This window comes from Amia ocellicauda, unplaced genomic scaffold (genome assembly GCF_036373705.1).
Source record: "Amia ocellicauda isolate fAmiCal2 unplaced genomic scaffold, fAmiCal2.hap1 HAP1_SCAFFOLD_80, whole genome shotgun sequence".
NCBI lineage: Eukaryota > Metazoa > Chordata > Actinopteri > Amiiformes > Amiidae > Amia > Amia ocellicauda.
This window is the reverse complement of record NW_027103006.1, coordinates 1-18,767: the sequence shown is the minus strand read 5'-3', so window position 1 is coordinate 18,767 and position 18,767 is coordinate 1. Positions and strand designations below refer to the sequence as shown.

The window sequence follows — 18,767 nt, the reverse complement described above, 5'->3', positions numbered from 1 at the left end:
GGGACACACCAGCACGCCGCAGACAGTCCCTGCTAACACGAAACGTTGTGGCAACGTTGTGCGTTAGCTGGGGTGCCACACCAGACCTATGTATTACAAAACGAACACATTGTCTTGATAAAACAGCTGTAATTGAGTGCCTGACACGCCATTCAAGCGCAATCTTGAGAAGGTGTGCATTTCAGTAAGGATTTCAATTGACATGCAGTATGAAACTGAAAGGAGGTTGCATCACTATGATGCATAACATTGCATGTATTGTATTTTCAAGTGTGTGCATTCATCCTGTTGTCATTTTGTTTTGAAAGCAGAAGAATCATTCAACAGGTTGCTGAGACAAATGTAAACCAGTAAAACATATGAAGAGAAACAAACCTTGAATATAAGTTCAGTTGTTTAAACATTTGACAAACTATGGTGAGGGGGTAAGAAAACACACAAATCCAGCAGCTCCTGTATTTCAATACACCAGAACCCAATATTATTGGCGAGTCGGGTAGTCCATCATCACAGTTCGAGGGCAGGCATCATTTCAGTAATTTCATCCCGTTGCATTCACATCCGTGCCTTGAATGAGATTGAATGTGATCTTTGCTCTCAAGTATGTTCCCAAGTTTTACACTTTCGTGCTTTGCATGAATGGGAATGGAACCGTGTGTGTTGAATGAGGCTCCTTGTGAGCACTGAACTTTGTCCGGTGGAGTTCCTTTTTGTGTTGCTGTAATTGTGTCATTTCTCGATGAGAAAGATTAGGCAACATTTAGTCACTTCTAGCCATGATGCTCAATTTATTTACGAATGTACCCTAGTTACTAGGGACCGTTTACGTTGGAGAACAAGATCTATTGTATGCCTGTGTATTTGGGGAAGTCAAATCTGAAATAATGATGAAATTGCGTGTATCCAAAGTTAAAACTCGTGATTTGTCGCCCTCTGGTGTGTAAAAGATGCAAAAGCTTACAGCACCTGGTATTCCCAGGCGGTCTCCCATCCAAGTACTGACCAGGCCCGAGCCTGCTTGGCTTCCGAGATCGGACGAGATCGGGCGTATTCAGGCTAGTATGGCCGTAAGCCAGGGAGGCTGTCCCTGACGCTCTACTTAAAGGGAAGGCAATATCCGTTTCTGCCGTTCATACTTACAGTTGAACTGTCTCTCTACTCTAAAGCCCGGGACACACCAGCGCGCCGCAGACAGTCCCTGCTAACACGCCACGTTGTGGCAACATTGTGGCAACGTTGTGCGTTAGCTGGGGTGCCACACCAGACCGGAACTATATTTTACAAAACGAACACATTGTCTTGATAAAACAGCTGTAATTGAGTGCCTGACACGCCAGTCAAGCGCAATCTTGAGAAGGTGTGCATTTCAGTAAGGATTTCAATTGACATGCAGTATGAAACTGAAAGGAGGTTGCATCACTATGATGCATAACATTGCATGTATTGTATTTTCAAGTGTGTGCATTCATCCTGTTGTCATTTTGTTTTGAAAGCAGAAGAATCATTCAACAGGTTGCTGAGACAAATGTAAACCAGTAAAACATATGAAGAGAAACAAACCTTGAATATAAGTTCAGTTGTTTAAACATTTGACAAACTATGGTGAGGGGGTAAGAAATGACACAAATCCAGCAGCTCCTGTATTTCAATACACCAGAAGCCAATATTATTGGCGAGTCGGGTAGTCCATCATCACAGTTCGAGGGCAGGCATCATTTCAGTAATTTCATCCCGTTGCATTCACATCCGTGCCTTGAATGAGATTGAATGTGATCTTTGCTCTCAAGTATGTTCCCAAGTTTTACACTTTCGTGCTTTGCATGAATGGGAATGGAACCGTGTGTGTTGAATGAGGCTCCTTGTGAGCACTGAACTTTGTCCGGTGGAGTTCCTTTTTGTGTTGCTGTAATTGTGTAATTTCTCGATGAGAAAGATTAGGCAACATTTAGTCACTTCTAGCCATGATGCTCAATTTATTTACGAATGTACCCTAGTTACTAGGGACCGTTTACGTTGGAGAACAAGATCTATTGTATGCCTGTGTATTTGGGGAAGTCAAATCTGAAATAATGATGAAATTGCGAGTATCCAAAGTTAAAACTCGTGATTTGTCGCCCTCTGGTGTGTAAAAGATGCAAAAGCTTACAGCACCTGGTATTCCCAGGCGGTCTCCCATCCAAGTACTGACCAGGCCCGAGCCTGCTTAGCTTCCGAGATCGGACGAGATCGGGCGTATTCAGGCTAGTATGGCCGTAAGCCAGGGAGGCTGTCCCTGACGCTCTACTTAAAGGGAAGGCAATATCCGTTTCTGCCGCTCATACTTGCAGTTGAACTGTCTCTCTACTCTAAAGTCCGGGACACACCAGCGCGCCGCAGACAGTCCCTGCTAACACGAAACGTTGTGGCAACGTTGTGCGTTAGCTGGGGTGCCACACCAGACCGGAACTATATATTACAAAACGAACACATTGTCTTGATAAAACAGCTGTAATTGAGTGCCTGACACGCCAGTCAAGCGCAATCTTGAGAAGGTGTGCATTTCAGTAAGGATTTCAATTGACATGCAGTATGAAACTGAAAGGAGGTTGCATCACTATGATGCATAACATTGCATGTATTGTATTTTCAAGTGTGTGCATTCATCCTGTTGTCATTTTGTTTTGAAAGTAGAAGAATCATTTTTGCTGAGGTTGCTGAGACAAATGTAAACCAGTAAAACATATGAAGAGAAACAAACCTTGAATATAAGTTCAGTTGTTTAAACATTTGACAAACTATGGTGAGGGGGTAAGAAAACACACAAATCCAGCAGCTCCTGTATTTCAATACACCAGAACCCAATATTATTGGCGAGTCGGGTAGTCCATCATCACAGTTCGAGGGCAGGCATCATTTCAGTAATTTCATCCCGTTGCATTCACATCCGTGCCTTGAATGAGATTGAATGTGATCTTTGCTCTCAAGTATGTTCCCAAGTTTTACACTTTCGTGCTTTGCATGAATGGGAATGGAACCGTGTGTGTTGAATGAGGCTCCTTGTGAGCACTGAACTTTGTCCGGTGGAGTTCCTTTTTGTGTTGCTGTAATTGTGTCATTTCTCGATGAGAAAGATTAGGCAACATTTAGTCACTTCTAGCCATGATGCTCAATTTATTTATGAATGTACCCTAGTTACTAGGGACCGTTTACGTTGGAGAACAAGATCTATTGTATGCCTGTGTATTTGGGGAAGTCAAATCTGAAATAATGATGAAATTGCGTGTATCCAAAGTTAAAACTCGTGATTTGTCGCCCTCTGGTGTGTAAAAGATGCAAAAGCTTACAGCACCTGGTATTCCCAGGCGGTCTCCCATCCAAGTACTGACCAGGCCCGAGCCTGCTTAGCTTCCGAGATCGGACGAGATCGGGCGTATTCAGGCTAGTATGGCCGTAAGCCAGGGAGGCTGTCCCTGACGCTCTACTTAAAGGGAAGGCAATATCCGTTTCTGCCGTTCATACTTACAGTTGAACTGTCTCTCTACTCTAAAGCCCGGGACACACCAGCGCGCCGCAGACAGTCCCTGATAACACGCCACGTTGTGGCAACATTGTGGCAACGTTGTGCGTTAGCTGGGGTGCCACACCAGACCGGAACTATATATTACAAAACGAACACATTCTCTTGATAAAACAGCTGTAATTGAGTGCCTGACACGCCAGTCAAGCGCAATCTTGAGAAGGTGTGCATTTCAGTAAGGATTTCAATTGACATGCAGTATGAAACTGAAAGGAGGTTGCATCACTATGATGCATTACATTGCATGTATTGTATTTTCAAGTGTGTGCATTCATCCTGTTGTCATTTTGTTTTGAAAGCAGAAGAATCATTCAACAGGTTGCTGAGACAAATGTAAACCAGTAAAACATATGAAGAGAAACAAACCTTGAATATAAGTTCAGTTGTTTAAACATTTGACAAACTATGGTGAGGGGGTAAGAAAACACACAAATCCAGCAGCTCCTGTATTTCAATACACCAGAACCCAATATTATTGGCGAGTCGGGTAGTCCATCATCACAGTTCGAGGGCAGGCATCATTTCAGTAATTTCATCCCGTTGCATTCACATCCGTGCCTTGAATGAGATTGAATGTGATCTTTGCTCTCAAGTATGTTCCCAAGTTTTACACTTTCGTGCTTTGCATGAATGGGAATGGAACCGTGTGTGTTGAATGAGGCTCCTTGTGAGCACTGAACTCTGTCCGGTGGAGTTCCTTTTTGTGTTGCTGTAATTGTGTCATTTCTCGATGAGAAAGATTAGGCAACATTTAGTCACTTCTAGCCATGATGCTCAATTTATTTACGAATGTACCCTAGTTACTAGGGACCGTTTACGTTGGAGAACAAGATCTATTGTATGCCTGTGTATTTGGGGAAGTCAAATCTGAAATAATGATGAAATTGCGTGTATCCAAAGTTAAAACTCGTGATTTGTCGCCCTCTGGTGTGTAAAAGATGCAAAAGCTTACAGCACCTGGTTTTCCCAGGTGGTCTCCCATCCAAGTACTGACCAGGCCCGAGCCTGCTTAGCTTCCGAGATCGGACGAGATCGGGCGTATTCAGGCTAGTATGGCCGTAAGCCAGGGAGGCTGTCCCTGACGCTCTACTTAAAGGGAAGGCAATATCCGTTTCTGCCGCTCATACTTGCAGTTGAACTGTCTCTCTACTCTAAAGTCCGGGACACACCAGCGCGCCGCAGACAGTCCCTGCTAACACGAAACGTTGTGGCAACGTTGTACGTTAGCTGGGGTGCCACACCAGACCGGAACTATATATTACAAAACGAACACATTGTCTTGATAAAACAGCTGTAATTGAGTGCCTGACACGCCAGTCAAGCGCAATCTTGAGAAGGTGTGCATTTCAGTAAGGATTTCAATTGACATGCAGTATGAAACTGAAAGGAGGTTGCATCACTATGATGCATAACATTGCATGTATTGTATTTTCAAGTGTGTGCATTCATCCTGTTGTCATTTTGTTTTGAAAGCAGAAGAATCATTCAACAGGTTGCTGAGACAAATGTAAACCAGTAAAACATATGAAGAGAAACAAACCTTGAATATAAGTTCAGTTGTTTAAACATTTGACAAACTATGGTGAGGGGGTAAGAAAACACACAAATCCAGCAGCTCCTGTATTTCAATACACCAGAACCCAATATTATTGGCGAGTCGGGTAGTCCATCATCACAGTTCGAGGGCAGGCATCATTTCAGTAATTTCATCCCGTTGCATTCACATCCGTGCCTTGAATGAGATTGAATGTGATCTTTGCTCTCAAGTATGTTCCCAAGTTTTACACTTTCGTGCTTTGCATGAATGGGAATGGAACCGTGTGTGTTGAATGAGGCTCCTTGTGAGCACTGAACTTTGTCCGGTGGAGTTCCTTTTTGTGTTGCTGTAATTGTGTAATTTCTCGATGAGAAAGATTAGGCAACATTTAGTCACTTCTAGCCATGATGCTCAATTTATTTACGAATGTACCCTAGTTACTAGGGACCGTTTACGTTGGAGAACAAGATCTATTGTATGCCTGTGTATTTGGGGAAGTCAAATCTGAAATAATGATGAAATTGCGTGTATCCAAAGTTAAAACTCGTGATTTGTCGCCCTCTGGTGTGTAAAAGATGCAAAAGCTTACAGCACCTGGTATTCCCAGGCGGTCTCCCATCCAAGTACTGACCAGGCCCGAGCCTGCTTAGCTTCCGAGATCGGACGAGATCGGGCGTATTCAGGCTAGTATGGCCGTAAGCCAGGGAGGCTGTCCCTGACGCTCTACTTAAAGGGAAGGCAATATCCGTTTCTGCCGCTCATACTTGCAGTTGAACTGTCTCTCTACTCTAAAGTCCGGGACACACCAGCGCGCCGCAGACAGTCCCTGCTAACACGAAACGTTGTGGCAACGTTGTGCGTTAGCTGGGGTGCCACACCAGACCGGAACTATATATTACAAAACGAACACATTGTCTTGATAAAACAGCTGTAATTGAGTGCCTGACACGCCAGTCAAGCGCAATCTTGAGAAGGTGTGCATTTCAGTAAGGATTTCAATTGACATGCAGTATGAAACTGAAAGGAGGTTGCATCACTATGATGCATAACATTGCATGTATTGTATTTTCAAGTGTGTGCATTCATCCTGTTGTCATTTTGTTTTGAAAGTAGAAGAATCATTTTTGCTGAGGTTGCTGAGACAAATGTAAACCAGTAAAACATATGAAGAGAAACAAACCTTGAATATAAGTTCAGTTGTTTAAACATTTGACAAACTATGGTGAGGGGGTAAGAAAACACACAAATCCAGCAGCTCCTGTATTTCAATACACCAGAACCCAATATTATTGGCGAGTCGGGTAGTCCATCATCACAGTTCGAGGGCAGGCATCATTTCAGTAATTTCATCCCGTTGCATTCACATCCGTGCCTTGAATGAGATTGAATGTGATCTTTGCTCTCAAGTATGTTCCCAAGTTTTACACTTTCGTGCTTTGCATGAATGGGAATGGAACCGTGTGTGTTGAATGAGGCTCCTTGTGAGCACTGAACTTTGTCCGGTGGAGTTCCTTTTTGTGTTGCTGTAATTGTGTCATTTCTCGATGAGAAAGATTAGGCAACATTTAGTCACTTCTAGCCATGATGCTCAATTTATTTATGAATGTACCCTAGTTACTAGGGACCGTTTACGTTGGAGAACAAGATCTATTGTATGCCTGTGTATTTGGGGAAGTCAAATCTGAAATAATGATGAAATTGCGTGTATCCAAAGTTAAAACTCGTGATTTGTCGCCCTCTGGTGTGTAAAAGATGCAAAAGCTTACAGCACCTGGTATTCCCAGGCGGTCTCCCATCCAAGTACTGACCAGGCCCGAGCCTGCTTAGCTTCCGAGATCGGACGAGATCGGGCGTATTCAGGCTAGTATGGCCGTAAGCCAGAAAGGCTGTCCCTGACGCTCTACTTAAAGGGAAGGCAATATCCGTTTCTGCCGTTCATACTTACAGTTGAACTGTCTCTCTACTCTAAAGCCCGGGACACAGCAGCGCGCCGCAGATAGTCCCTGCTAACACGCCACGTTGTGGCAACATTGTGGCAACGTTGTGCGTTAGCTGGGGTGCCACACCAGACCGGAACTATATATTACAAAACGAACACATTGTCTTGATAAAACAGCTGTAATTGAGTGCCTGACACGCCAGTCAAGCGCAATCTTGAGAAGGTGTGCATTTCAGTAAGGATTTCAATTGACATGCAGTATGAAACTGAAAGGAGGTTGCATCACTATGATGCATAACATTGCATGTATTGTATTTTCAAGTGTGTGCATTCATCCTGTTGTCATTTTGTTTTGAAAGCAGAAGAATCATTCAACAGGTTGCTGAGACAAATGTAAACCAGTAAAACATATGAAGAGAAACAAACCTTGAATATAAGTTCAGTTGTTTAAACATTTGACAAACTATGGTGAGGGGGTAAGAAAACACACAAATCCAGCAGCTCCTGTATTTCAATACACCAGAACCCAATATTATTGGCGAGTCGGGTAGTCCATCATCACAGTTCGAGGGCAGGCATCATTTCAGTAATTTCATCCCGTTGCATTCACATCCGTGCCTTGAATGAGATTGAATGTGATCTTTGCTCTCAAGTATTGTCCCAAGTTTTACACTTTCGTGCTTTGCATGAATGGGAATGGAACCGTGTGTGTTGAATGAGGCTCCTTGTGAGCACTGAACTTTGTCCGGTGGAGTTCCTTTTTGTGTTGCTGTAATTGTGTCATTTCTCGATGAGAAAGATTAGGCAACATTTAGTCACTTCTAGCCATGATGCTCAATTTATTTACGAATGTACACTAGTTACTAGGGACCGTTTACGTTGGAGAACAAGATCTATTGTATGCCTGTGTATTTGGGGAAGTCAAATCTGAAATAATGATGAAATTGCGTGTATCCAAAGTTAAAACTCGTGATTTGTCGCCCTCTGGTGTGTAAAAGATGCAAAAGCTTACAGCACCTGGTATTCCCAGGCGGTCTCCCATTCAAGTACTGACCAGGCCCGAGCCTGCTTAGCTTCCGAGATCGGATGAGATCGGGCGTATTCAGGCTAGTATGGCCGTAAGCCAGAGAGGCTGTCCCTGACGCTCTACTTAAAGGGAAGGCAATATCCGTTTCTGCCGCTCATACTTGCAATTGAACTGTCTCTCTACTCTAAAGTCCGGGACACACCAGCGCGCCGCAGACAGTCCCTGCTAACACGAAACGTTGTGGCAACGTTGTGCGTTAGCTGGGGTGCCACACCAGACCGGAACTATATATTACAAAACGAACACATTGTCTTGATAAAACAGCTGTAATTGAGTGCCTGACACGCCAGTCAAGCGCAATCTTGAGAAGGTGTGCATTTCAGTAAGGATTTCAATTGACATGCAGTATGAAACTGAAAGGAGGTTGCATCACTATGATGCATAACATTGCATGTATTGTATTTTCAAGTGTGTGCATTCATCCTGTTGTCATTTTGTTTTGAAAGCAGAAGAATCATTCAACAGGTTGCTGAGACAAATGTAAACCAGTAAAACATATGAAGAGAAACAAACCTTGAATATAAGTTCAGTTGTTTAAACATTTGACAAACTATGGTGAGGGGGTAAGAAAACACACAAATCCAGCAGCTCCTGTATTTCAATACACCAGAACCCAATATTATTGGCGAGTCGGGTAGTCCATCATCACAGTTCGAGGGCAGGCATCATTTCAGTAATTTCATCTTGTTGCATTCACATCCGTGCCTTGAATGAGATTGAATGTGATCTTTGCTCTCAAGTATGTTCCCAAGTTTTACACTTTCGTGCTTTGCATGAATGGGAATGGAACCGTGTGTGTTGAATGAGGCTCCTTGTGAGCACTGAACTTTGTCCGGTGGAGTTCCTTTTTGTGTTGCTGTAATTCTGTCATTTCTCGATGAGAAAGATTAGGCAACATTTAGTCACTTCTAGCCATGATGCTCAATTTATTTATGAATGTACCCTAGTTACTAGGGACCGTTTACATTGGAGAACAAGATCTATTGTATGCCTGTGTATTTGGGGAAGTCAAATCTGAAATAATGATGAAATTGCGTGTATCCAAAGTTAAAACTCGTGATATGTCGCCCTCTGGTGTGTAAAAGATGCAAAAGCTTACAGCACCTGGTATTCCCAGGCGGTCTCCCATCCAAGTACTGACCAGGCCCGAGCCTGCTTAGCTTCCGAGATCGGACGAGATCGGGCGTATTCAGGCTAGTATGGCCGTAAGCTAGGAATGCTGTCCCTGACGCTCTACTTAAAGGGAAGGCAATATCCGTTTCTGCCGTTCATACTTACAGTTGAACTGTCTCTCTACTCTAAAGCCCGGGACACACCAGCGCGCCGCAGACAGTCCCTGCTAACACGCCACGTTGTGGCAACATTGTGGCAACGTTGTGCGTTAGCTGGGGTGCCACACCAGACCGGAACTATATATTACAAAACGAACACATTGTCTTGATAAAACAGCTGTAATTGAGTGCCTGACACGCCAGTCAAGCGCAATCTTGAGAAGGTGTGCATTTCAGTAAGGATTTCAATTGACATGCAGTATGAAACTGAAAGGAAGTTGCATCACTATGATGCATAACATTGCATGTATTGTTTTTACAAGTGTGTGCATTCATCCTGTTGTCATTTTGTTTTGAAAGCAGAAGAATCATTCAACAGGTTGCTGAGACAAATGTAAACCAGTAAAACATATGAAGAGAAACAAACCTTGAATATAAGTTCAGTTGTTTAAACATTTGACAAACTATGGTGAGGGGGTAAGAAAACACACAAATCCAGCAGCTCCTGTATTTCAATACACCAGAACCCAATATTATTGGCGAGTCGGGTAGTCCATCATCACAGTTCGAGGGCAGGCATCATTTCAGTAATTTCATCCCGTTGCATTCACATCCGTGCCTTGAATGAGATTGAATGTGATCTTTGCTCTCAAGTATGTTCCCAAGTTTTACACTTTCGTGCTTTGCATGAATGGGAATGGAACCGTGTGTGTTGAATGAGGCTCCTTGTGAGCACTGAACTTTGTCCGGTGGAGTTCCTTTTTGTGTTGCTGTAATTGTGTCATTTCTCGATGAGAAAGATTAGGCAACATTTAGTCACTTCTAGCCATGATGCTCAATTTATTTACGAATGTACCCTAGTTACTAGGGACCGTTTACATTGGAGAACAAGATCTATTGTATGCCTGTGTATTTGGGGAAGTCAAATCTGAAATAATGATGAAATTGCGTGTATCCAAAGTTAAAACTCGTGATTTGTCGCCCTCTGGTGTGTAAAAGATGCAAAAGCTTACAGCACCTGGTATTCCCAGGCGGTCTCCCATCCAAGTACTGACCAGGCCCGAGCCTGCTTAGTTTCCGAGATCGGACGAGATCGGGCGTATTCAGGCTAGTATGGCCGTAAGCCAGGGAGGCTGTCCCTGACGCTCTACTTAAAGGGAAGGCAATATCCGTTTCTGCCGCTCATACTTACAGTTGAACTGTCTCTCTACTCTAAAGTCCGGGACACACCAGCACGCCGCAGACAGTCCCTGCTAACACGAAACGTTGTGGCAACGTTGTGCGTTAGCTGGGGTGCCACACCAGACCTATGTATTACAAAACGAACACATTGTCTTGATAAAACAGCTGTAATTGAGTGCCTGACACGCCATTCAAGCGCAATCTTGAGAAGGTGTGCATTTCAGTAAGGATTTCAATTGACATGCAGTATGAAACTGAAAGGAGGTTGCATCACTATGATGCATAACATTGCATGTATTGTATTTTCAAGTGTGTGCATTCATCCTGTTGTCATTTTGTTTTGAAAGCAGAAGAATCATTCAACAGGTTGCTGAGACAAATGTAAACCAGTAAAACATATGAAGAGAAACAAACCTTGAATATAAGTTCAGTTGTTTAAACATTTGACAAACTATGGTGAGGGGGTAAGAAATGACACAAATCCAGCAGCTCCTGTATTTCAATACACCAGAAGCCAATATTATTGGCGAGTCGGGTAGTCCATCATCACAGTTCGAGGGCAGGCATCATTTCAGTAATTTCATCCCGTTGCATTCACATCCGTGCCTTGAATGAGATTGAATGTGATCTTTGCTCTCAAGTATGTTCCCAAGTTTTACACTTTCGTGCTTTGCATGAATGGGAATGGAACCGTGTGTGTTGAATGAGGCTCCTTGTGAGCACTGAACTTTGTCCGGTGGAGTTCCTTTTTGTGTTGCTGTAATTGTGTCATTTCTCGATGAGAAAGATTAGGCAACATTTAGTCACTTCTAGCCATGATGCTCAATTTATTTACGAATGTACCCTAGTTACTAGGGACCGTTTACGTTGGAGAACAAGATCTATTGTATGCCTGTGTATTTGGGGAAGTCAAATCTGAAATAATGATGAAATTGCGTGTATCCAAAGTTAAAACTCGTGATTTGTCGCCCTCTGGTGTGCAAAAGCTTACAGCACCTGGTATTCCCAGGCGGTCTCCCATTCAAGTACTGACCAGGCCCGAGCCTGCTTAGCTTCCGAGATCGGACGAGACCGGGCGTATTCAGGCTAGTATGGCCGTAAGCCAGGGAGGCTGTCCCTGACGCTCTACTTAAAGGGAAGGCAATATCCGTTTCTGCCGCTCATACTTGCAGTTGAACTGTCTCTCTACTCTAAAGTCCGGGACACACCAGCGCGCCGTAGACAGTCCCTGCTAACACGAAACGTTGTGGCAACGTTGTGCGTTAGCTGGGGTGCCACACCAGACCGGAACTATATTTTACAAAACGAACACATTGTCTTGATAAAACAGCTGTAATTGAGTGCCTGACACGCCAGTCAAGCGCAATCTTGAGAAGGTGTGCATTTCAGTAAGGATTTCAATTGACATGCAGTATGAAACTGAAAGGAGGTTGCATCACTATGATGCATAACATTGCATGTATTGTATTTTCATGTGTGTGCATTCATCCTGTTGTCATTTTAATTTGAAAGCAGAAGAATCATTCAACAGGTTGCTGAGACAAATTTAACCAGTAAAACATATGAAGAGAAACAAACCTTGAATATAAGTTCAGTTGTTTAAACATTTGACAAACTATGGTGAGGGGGTAAGAAAACACACAAATCCAGCAGCTCCTGTATTTCAATACACCAAAACCCAATATTATTGGCGAGTCGGGCAGTCCATCATCACAGTTCGAGGGCAGGCATCATTTCAGTAATTTCATCCCGTTGCATTCACATCCGTGCCTTGAATGAGATTGAATGTGATCTTTACTCTCAAGTATATTTCCAAGTTTTACACTTTCATGCTTTGCATGAATGGGAATGGAACCGTGTGTGTTGAATGAAGCTCCTTGTGAGCACTGAACTTTGTCCAGTGGAGTTCCTTTTTGTGTTGCTGTAATTGTGTCATTTCTTGATGAGAAAGATTAGGCAACATTTAGTCACTTCTAGCCATGATGCTCAATTTATTTACGAATGTACGCTAGTTACTAGGGACCGTTTACGTTGGAGAACAAGATCTATTGTATGCCTGTGTATTTGGGGAAGTAAAATCTGAAATAATGATGAAATTGCGTGTATCCAAAGTTAAAACTCGTGATTTGTCGCCCTCTGGTGTGTAAAAGATGCAAAAGCTTACAGCACCTGGTATTCCCAGGCAGTCTCCCATCCAAGTACTAACCAGGCCAGAGCCTGCTTAGCTTCTGAGATCGGACGAGATCGGGCGTATTCAGGCTAGTATGGCCGTAAGCCAGAGAGGCTGTCCCTGACGCACTACTTAAAGGGAAGGCAATATCCGTTTCTGCCGCTCATACTTGCAGTTGAACTGTCTCTCTACTCTAAAGTCCGGGACACACCGGCGAAGAAAAGACAGTCCCTGCTAACACGCCACGTTGTGGCAACGTTGTGGCAACGTTGTGCGTTAGCTGGGGTGCCACACCAGACCGGAACTATATTTTACAAAACGAACACATTGTCTTGATAAAACAGCTGTAATTGAGTGCCTGACACGCCAGTCAAGCGCAATCTTGAGAAGGTGTACATTTCAGTAAGGATTTCAATTGACATGCAGTATGAAACTGAAAGGAGGTTGCATCACTATGATGCATAACATTGCATGTATTGTATTTTCAAGTGTGTGCATTCATCCTGTTGTCATTTTGTTTTGAAAGCAGAAGAATCATTCAACAGGTTGCTGAGACAAATGTAAACCAGTAAAACATATGAAGAGAAACAAACCTTGAATATAAGTTCAGTTGTTTAAACATTTGACAAACTATGGTGAGGGGGTAAGAAAACACACAAATCCAGCAGCTCCTGTACTTCAATACACCAGAAGCCAATATTATTGGTGAGTCGGGTAGTCCATCATCACAGTTCGAGGGCAGGCATCATTTCAGTAATTTCATCCCGTTGCATTCACATCCGTGCCTTGAATGAGATTGAATGTGATCTTTGCTCTCAAGTATGTTCCCAAGTTTTACACTTTCGTGCTTTGCATGAATGGGAATGGAACCGTGTGTGTTGAATGAGGCTCCTTGTGAGCACTGAACTTTGTCCGGTGGAGTTCCTTTTTGTGTTGCTGTAATTGTGTCATTTCTTGATGAGAAAGATTAGGCAACATTTAGTCACTTCTAGCCATGATGCTCAATTTATTTACGAATGTACCCTAGTTACTAGGGACCGTTTACGTTGGAGAACAAGATCTATTGTATGCCTGTGTATTTGGGGAAGTAAAATCTGAAATAATGATGAAATTGTGTGTATCCAAAGTTAAAACTCGTGATTTGTCGCCCTCTGGTGTGTAAAAGGTGCAAAAGCTTACAGCACCTGGTATTCCCAGGCGGTCCCCCATCCAAGTACCGACCAGGCCCGAGCCTGCTTGGTTTCCGAGATCGGACGAGATCGGGCGTATTCAGGCTAGTATGGCCGTAAGCCAGGGAGGCTGTCCCTGATGCTCTACTTAAAGGGAAGGCAATATCCGTTTCTGCCGTTCATACTTACAGTTGAACTGTCTCTCTACTCTAAAGCCCGGGACACAGCAGCGCGCCGCAGACAGTCCCTGCTAACACGCCATGTTGTGGCAACGTTGTGCGTTAGCTGGGGTGCCACACCAGACCGGAACTATATTTTACAAAAAAAAACACATTGTCTTGATAAAACAGCTGTAATTGAGTGCCTGACACGCCAGTCAAGCGCAATCTTGAGAAGGTGTGCATTTCAGTAAGGATTTCAATTGACATGCAGTATGAAACTGAAAGGAGGTTGCATCACTATGATGCATAACATTGCATGTATTGTATTTTCAAGTGTGTGCATTCATCCTGTTGTCATTTTGTTTTGAAAGCAGAAGAATCATTCAACAGGTTGCTGAGACAAATGTAAACCAGTAAAACATATGAAGAGAAACAAACCTTGAATATAAGTTCAGTTGTTTAAACATTTGACAAACTATGGTGAGGGGGTAATAAAACACACAAATCCAGCAGCTCCTGTATTTCAATACACCAGAACCCAATATTATTGGCGAGTCGGGTAGTCCATCATCACAGCTCGAGGGCAGGCATCATTTCAGTAATTTCATCCCGTTGCATTCACATCCGTGCCTTGAATGAGATTGAATGTGATCTTTGCTCTCAAGTATGTTCCCAAGTTTTACACTTTCGTGCTTTGCATGAATGGGAATGGAACCGTGTGTGTTGAATGAGGCTCCTTGTGAGCACTGAACTTTGTCCGGTGGAGTTCCTTTTTGTGTTGCTGTAATTGTGTCATTACTCGATGAGAAAGATTAGGCAACATTTAGTCACTTCTAGCCATGATGCTCAATTTATTTACGAATGTACCCTAGTTACTAGGGACCGTTTACGTTGGAGAACAAGATCTATTGTATGCCTGTGTATTTGGGAAAGTAAAATCTGAAATAATGATGAAATTGTGTGTATCCAAAGTTAAAACTCGTGATTTGTCGCCCTCTGGTGTGAAAAAGGTGCAGAAGCTTACAGCACCTGGTATTCCCAGGCGGTCTCCCATCCAAGTACTGACCAGACCCGAGCCTGCTTGGCTTCCGAGATCGGACGAGATCGGGCGTATTCAGGCTAGTATGGCCGTAAGCCAGGGAGGCTGTCCCTGACGCTCTACTTAAAGGGAAGGCAATATCCGTTTCTGCCGTTCATACTTACAGTTGAACTGTCTCTCTACTCTAAAGCCCGGGACACACCAGCGCGCTGCAGACAGTCCCTGCTAACACGCCACGTTGTGGCAACGTTGTGGCAACGTTGTGCGTTAGCTGGGGTGCCACACCAGACCGGAACTATATTTTACAAAACGAACACATTGTCTTGATAAAACAGCTGTAATTGAGTGCCTGACTTGCCAGTCAAGCGCAATCTTGAGATGGTGTGCATTTCAGTAAGGATTTCAATTGACATGCAGTATGAAACTGAAAGGAGGTTGCATCACTATGATGCATAACATTGCATGTATTGTATTTTCAAGTGTGTGCATTCATCCTGTTGTCATTTTGTTATGAAAGCACAAGAATCATTCAACAGGTTGCTGAGACAAATGTAAACCAGTAAAACATATGAAGAGAAACAAACCTTGAATATAAGTTCAGTTGTTTAAACAATTGACAAACTATGGTGAGGGGGTAAGAAAACACACAAATCCAGCAGCTCCTGTATTTCAATACACCGGAACCCAATATTATTGGCGAGTCGGGTAGTCCATCATCACAGTTCGAGGGCAGGCATCATTTCAGTAATTTCATCCCGTTGCATTCACATCCGTGCCTTGAATGAGATTGAATGTGATCTTTGCTCTCAAGTATGTTCCCAAGTTTTACACTTTTGTGCTTTGCATGAATGGGAATGGAACCGTGTGTGTTGAATGAGGCTCCTTGTGAGCACTGAACTTTGTCCGGTGGAGTTCCTTTTTGTGTTGCTGTAATTGTGTCATTTCTCGATGAGAAAGATTAGGCAACATTTAGTCACTTCTAGCCATGATGCTCAATTTATTTACGAATGTACCCTAGTTACTAGGGACCGTTTACGTTGGAGAACAAGATCTATTGTATGCCTGTGTATTTGGGGAAGTCAAATCTGAAATAATGATGAAATTGTGTGTATCAAAAGTTAAGACTCGTGATTTGTCGCCCTCTGGTGTGTAAAAGGTGCAAAAGCTTACAGCACCTGGTATTTCCAGGCGGTCTACCATCCAAGTACTGACCAGGCCCGAGCCTGCTTGGCTTCCGAGATCGGACGAGATCGGGCGTATTCAGGCTAGTATGGCTGTAAGCCAGGGAGGCTGTCCCTGACGCTCTACTTAAAGGGAAGGCAATATCCGTTTCTGCCGTTCATACTTACAGTTGAACTGTCTCTCTACTCTAAAGCCCGGGACACACCAGCGCGCCGCAGACAGTCCCTGCTAACACGCCACGTTGTGGCAACATTGTGGCAACGTTGTGCGTTAGCTGGGGTGCCACACCAGACCGGAACTATATATTACAAAACGAACACATTGTCTTGATAAAACAGCTGTAATTGAGTGCCTGACACGCCAGTCAAGCGCAATCTTGAGAAGGTGTGCATTTCAGTAAGGATTTCAATTGACATGCAGTATGAAACTGAAAGGAGGTTGCATCACTATGATGCATAACATTGCATGTATTGTATTTTCAAGTGTGTGCATTCATCCTGTTGTCATTTTGTTTTGAAAGCAGAAGAATCATTCAACAGGTTGCTGAGACAAATGTAAACCAGTAAAACATATGAAGAGAAACAAACCTTGAATATAAGTTCAGTTGTTTAAACATTTGACAAACTATGGTGAGGGGGTAAGAAAACACACAAATCCAGCAGCTCCTGTATTTCAATACACCAGAACCCAATATTATTGGCGAGTCGGGTAGTCCATCATCACAGTTCGAGGGCAGGCATCATTTCAGTAATTTCATCCCGTTGCATTCACATCCGTGCCTTGAATGAGATTGAATGTGATCTTTGCTCTCAAGTATGTTCCCAAGTTTTACACTTTCGTGCTTTGCATGAATGGGAATGGAACCGTGTGTGTTGAATGAGGCTCCTTGTGAGCACTGAACTTTGTCCGGTGGAGTTCCTTTTTGTGTTGCTGTAATTGTGTCATTTCTCGATGAGAAAGATTAGGCAACATTTAGTCACTTCTAGCCATGATGCTCAATTTATTTACGAATGTACCCTAGTTACTAGGGACCGTTTACGTTGGAGAACAAGATCTATTGTATGCCTGTGTATTTGGGGAAGTCAAATCTGAAATAATGATGAAATTGCGTGTATCCAAAGTTAAAACTCGTGATTTGTCGCCCTCTGGTGTGCAAAAGCTTACAGCACCTGGTATTCCCAGGCGGTCTCCCATCCAAGTACTGACCAGGCCCGAGCCTGCTTGGCTTCCGAGATCGGACGAGATCGGGCGTATTCAGGCTAGTATGGCCATAAGCCAGGGAGGCTGTTCCTGACGCTCTACTTAAAGGGAAGGCAATATCCGTTTCTGCCGTTCATACTTACAGTTGAACTGTCTCTCTACTCTAAAGCCCGGGACACACCAGCGCGCCGCAGACAGTCCCTGCTAACACGCCACGTTGTGGCAACGTTGTGCGTTAGCTGGGGTGCCACACCAGACCGGAACTATATTTTACAAAACGAACACATTGTCTTGATAAAACAGCTGTAATCGAGAGCCTGACACGCCAGTCAAGCGCAATCTTGAGAAGGTGTGCATTTCAGTAAGGATTTCAATTGACATGCAGTATGAAACTGAAAGGAGGTTGCATCACTATGATGCATAACATTGCATGTATTGTATTTTCAAGTGTGTGCATTCATCCTGTTGTCATTTTGTTTTGAAAGCAGAAGAATCATTCAACAGGTTTCTGAGACAAATGTAAACCAGTAAAACATATGAAGAGAAACAAACCTTGAATATAAGTTCAGTTGTTTAAACATTTGACAAACTATGGTGAGGGGGTAAGAAAACACACAAATCCAGCAGCTCCTGTATTTCAATACACCAGAACCCAATATTATTGGCGAGTCGGGTAGTCCATCATCACAGTTCGAGGGCAGGCATCATTTCAGTAATTTCATCCCGTTGCATTCACATCCGTGCCTTGAATGAGATTGAATGTGATCTTTGCTCTCAAGTATGTTCCCAAGTTTTACACTTTCGTGCTTTGCATGAATGGGAATGGAACCGTGTGTGTTGAATGAGTCTCCTTGTGAGCACTGAACTTTGTGCGGTGGAGTTCCTTTTTGTGTTGCTGTAATTGTGTCATTTCTTGATGAGAAAGATTAGGCAACATTGAGTCACTTCTAGCCATGATGCTCAATTAATTTACGAATGTACCCTAGTTACTAGGGACCGTTTACGTTGGAGAACAAGATCTATTGTATGCCTGTGTATTTGGGGAAGTAAAATCTGAAATAATGATGAAATTGTGTGTATCCAAAGTTAAAACTCGTGATTTGTCGCCCTCTGGTGTGTAAAAGGTGCAAAAGCTTACAGCACCTGGTATTCCCAGGCGGTCTCCCATCCAAGTACTGACCAGGCCCGAGCCTGCCTGGCTTCCGAGATCGGTCGAGATCGGGCGTATTCAGGCTAGTATGGCCGTAAGCCAGGGAGGCTGTCCCTGACGCTCT

General features: G+C 43.5%; 16 non-coding genes across 16 annotated transcripts; all 16 read right to left on the bottom strand.

Annotated features, from left to right (window-relative positions):
* Positions 1 to 954: 954 nt before the first annotated feature.
* LOC136743524 (5S ribosomal RNA) lies at positions 955 to 1,073 on the bottom strand. Its single transcript, XR_010815583.1, has one exon. It is a non-coding gene; the product is annotated as a 5S ribosomal RNA (ribosomal RNA).
* A 1,066-nt stretch (positions 1,074 to 2,139) lies between these two features.
* Positions 2,140 to 2,258, bottom strand: LOC136743554 (5S ribosomal RNA). The gene has a single exon (XR_010815612.1). It is a non-coding gene; the product is annotated as a 5S ribosomal RNA (ribosomal RNA).
* Positions 2,259 to 3,316: 1,058 nt separating this feature from the next.
* Positions 3,317 to 3,435, bottom strand: LOC136743542 (5S ribosomal RNA). The gene has a single exon (XR_010815601.1). It is a non-coding gene; the product is annotated as a 5S ribosomal RNA (ribosomal RNA).
* Positions 3,436 to 4,501: 1,066 nt separating this feature from the next.
* Positions 4,502 to 4,620, bottom strand: LOC136743479 (5S ribosomal RNA). The gene has a single exon (XR_010815539.1). It is a non-coding gene; the product is annotated as a 5S ribosomal RNA (ribosomal RNA).
* Positions 4,621 to 5,675: 1,055 nt separating this feature from the next.
* On the bottom strand, positions 5,676 to 5,794 carry LOC136743531 (5S ribosomal RNA). Its single transcript, XR_010815590.1, has one exon. It is a non-coding gene; the product is annotated as a 5S ribosomal RNA (ribosomal RNA).
* A 1,058-nt stretch (positions 5,795 to 6,852) lies between these two features.
* LOC136743520 (5S ribosomal RNA) lies at positions 6,853 to 6,971 on the bottom strand. The gene has a single exon (XR_010815579.1). It is a non-coding gene; the product is annotated as a 5S ribosomal RNA (ribosomal RNA).
* A 1,066-nt stretch (positions 6,972 to 8,037) lies between these two features.
* LOC136743491 (5S ribosomal RNA) lies at positions 8,038 to 8,156 on the bottom strand. The gene has a single exon (XR_010815551.1). It is a non-coding gene; the product is annotated as a 5S ribosomal RNA (ribosomal RNA).
* A 1,055-nt stretch (positions 8,157 to 9,211) lies between these two features.
* LOC136743509 (5S ribosomal RNA) lies at positions 9,212 to 9,330 on the bottom strand. Its single transcript, XR_010815568.1, has one exon. It is a non-coding gene; the product is annotated as a 5S ribosomal RNA (ribosomal RNA).
* A 1,066-nt stretch (positions 9,331 to 10,396) lies between these two features.
* LOC136743608 (5S ribosomal RNA) lies at positions 10,397 to 10,515 on the bottom strand. The gene has a single exon (XR_010815663.1). It is a non-coding gene; the product is annotated as a 5S ribosomal RNA (ribosomal RNA).
* A 1,041-nt stretch (positions 10,516 to 11,556) lies between these two features.
* Positions 11,557 to 11,675, bottom strand: LOC136743613 (5S ribosomal RNA). Its single transcript, XR_010815668.1, has one exon. It is a non-coding gene; the product is annotated as a 5S ribosomal RNA (ribosomal RNA).
* Positions 11,676 to 12,729: 1,054 nt separating this feature from the next.
* LOC136743667 (5S ribosomal RNA) lies at positions 12,730 to 12,848 on the bottom strand. Its single transcript, XR_010815721.1, has one exon. It is a non-coding gene; the product is annotated as a 5S ribosomal RNA (ribosomal RNA).
* Positions 12,849 to 13,914: 1,066 nt separating this feature from the next.
* LOC136743688 (5S ribosomal RNA) lies at positions 13,915 to 14,033 on the bottom strand. The gene has a single exon (XR_010815742.1). It is a non-coding gene; the product is annotated as a 5S ribosomal RNA (ribosomal RNA).
* A 1,056-nt stretch (positions 14,034 to 15,089) lies between these two features.
* Positions 15,090 to 15,208, bottom strand: LOC136743630 (5S ribosomal RNA). The gene has a single exon (XR_010815685.1). It is a non-coding gene; the product is annotated as a 5S ribosomal RNA (ribosomal RNA).
* Positions 15,209 to 16,274: 1,066 nt separating this feature from the next.
* Positions 16,275 to 16,393, bottom strand: LOC136743687 (5S ribosomal RNA). Its single transcript, XR_010815741.1, has one exon. It is a non-coding gene; the product is annotated as a 5S ribosomal RNA (ribosomal RNA).
* Positions 16,394 to 17,450: 1,057 nt separating this feature from the next.
* On the bottom strand, positions 17,451 to 17,569 carry LOC136743602 (5S ribosomal RNA). The gene has a single exon (XR_010815658.1). It is a non-coding gene; the product is annotated as a 5S ribosomal RNA (ribosomal RNA).
* A 1,055-nt stretch (positions 17,570 to 18,624) lies between these two features.
* On the bottom strand, positions 18,625 to 18,743 carry LOC136743693 (5S ribosomal RNA). The gene has a single exon (XR_010815747.1). It is a non-coding gene; the product is annotated as a 5S ribosomal RNA (ribosomal RNA).
* Positions 18,744 to 18,767: the final 24 nt, after the last annotated feature.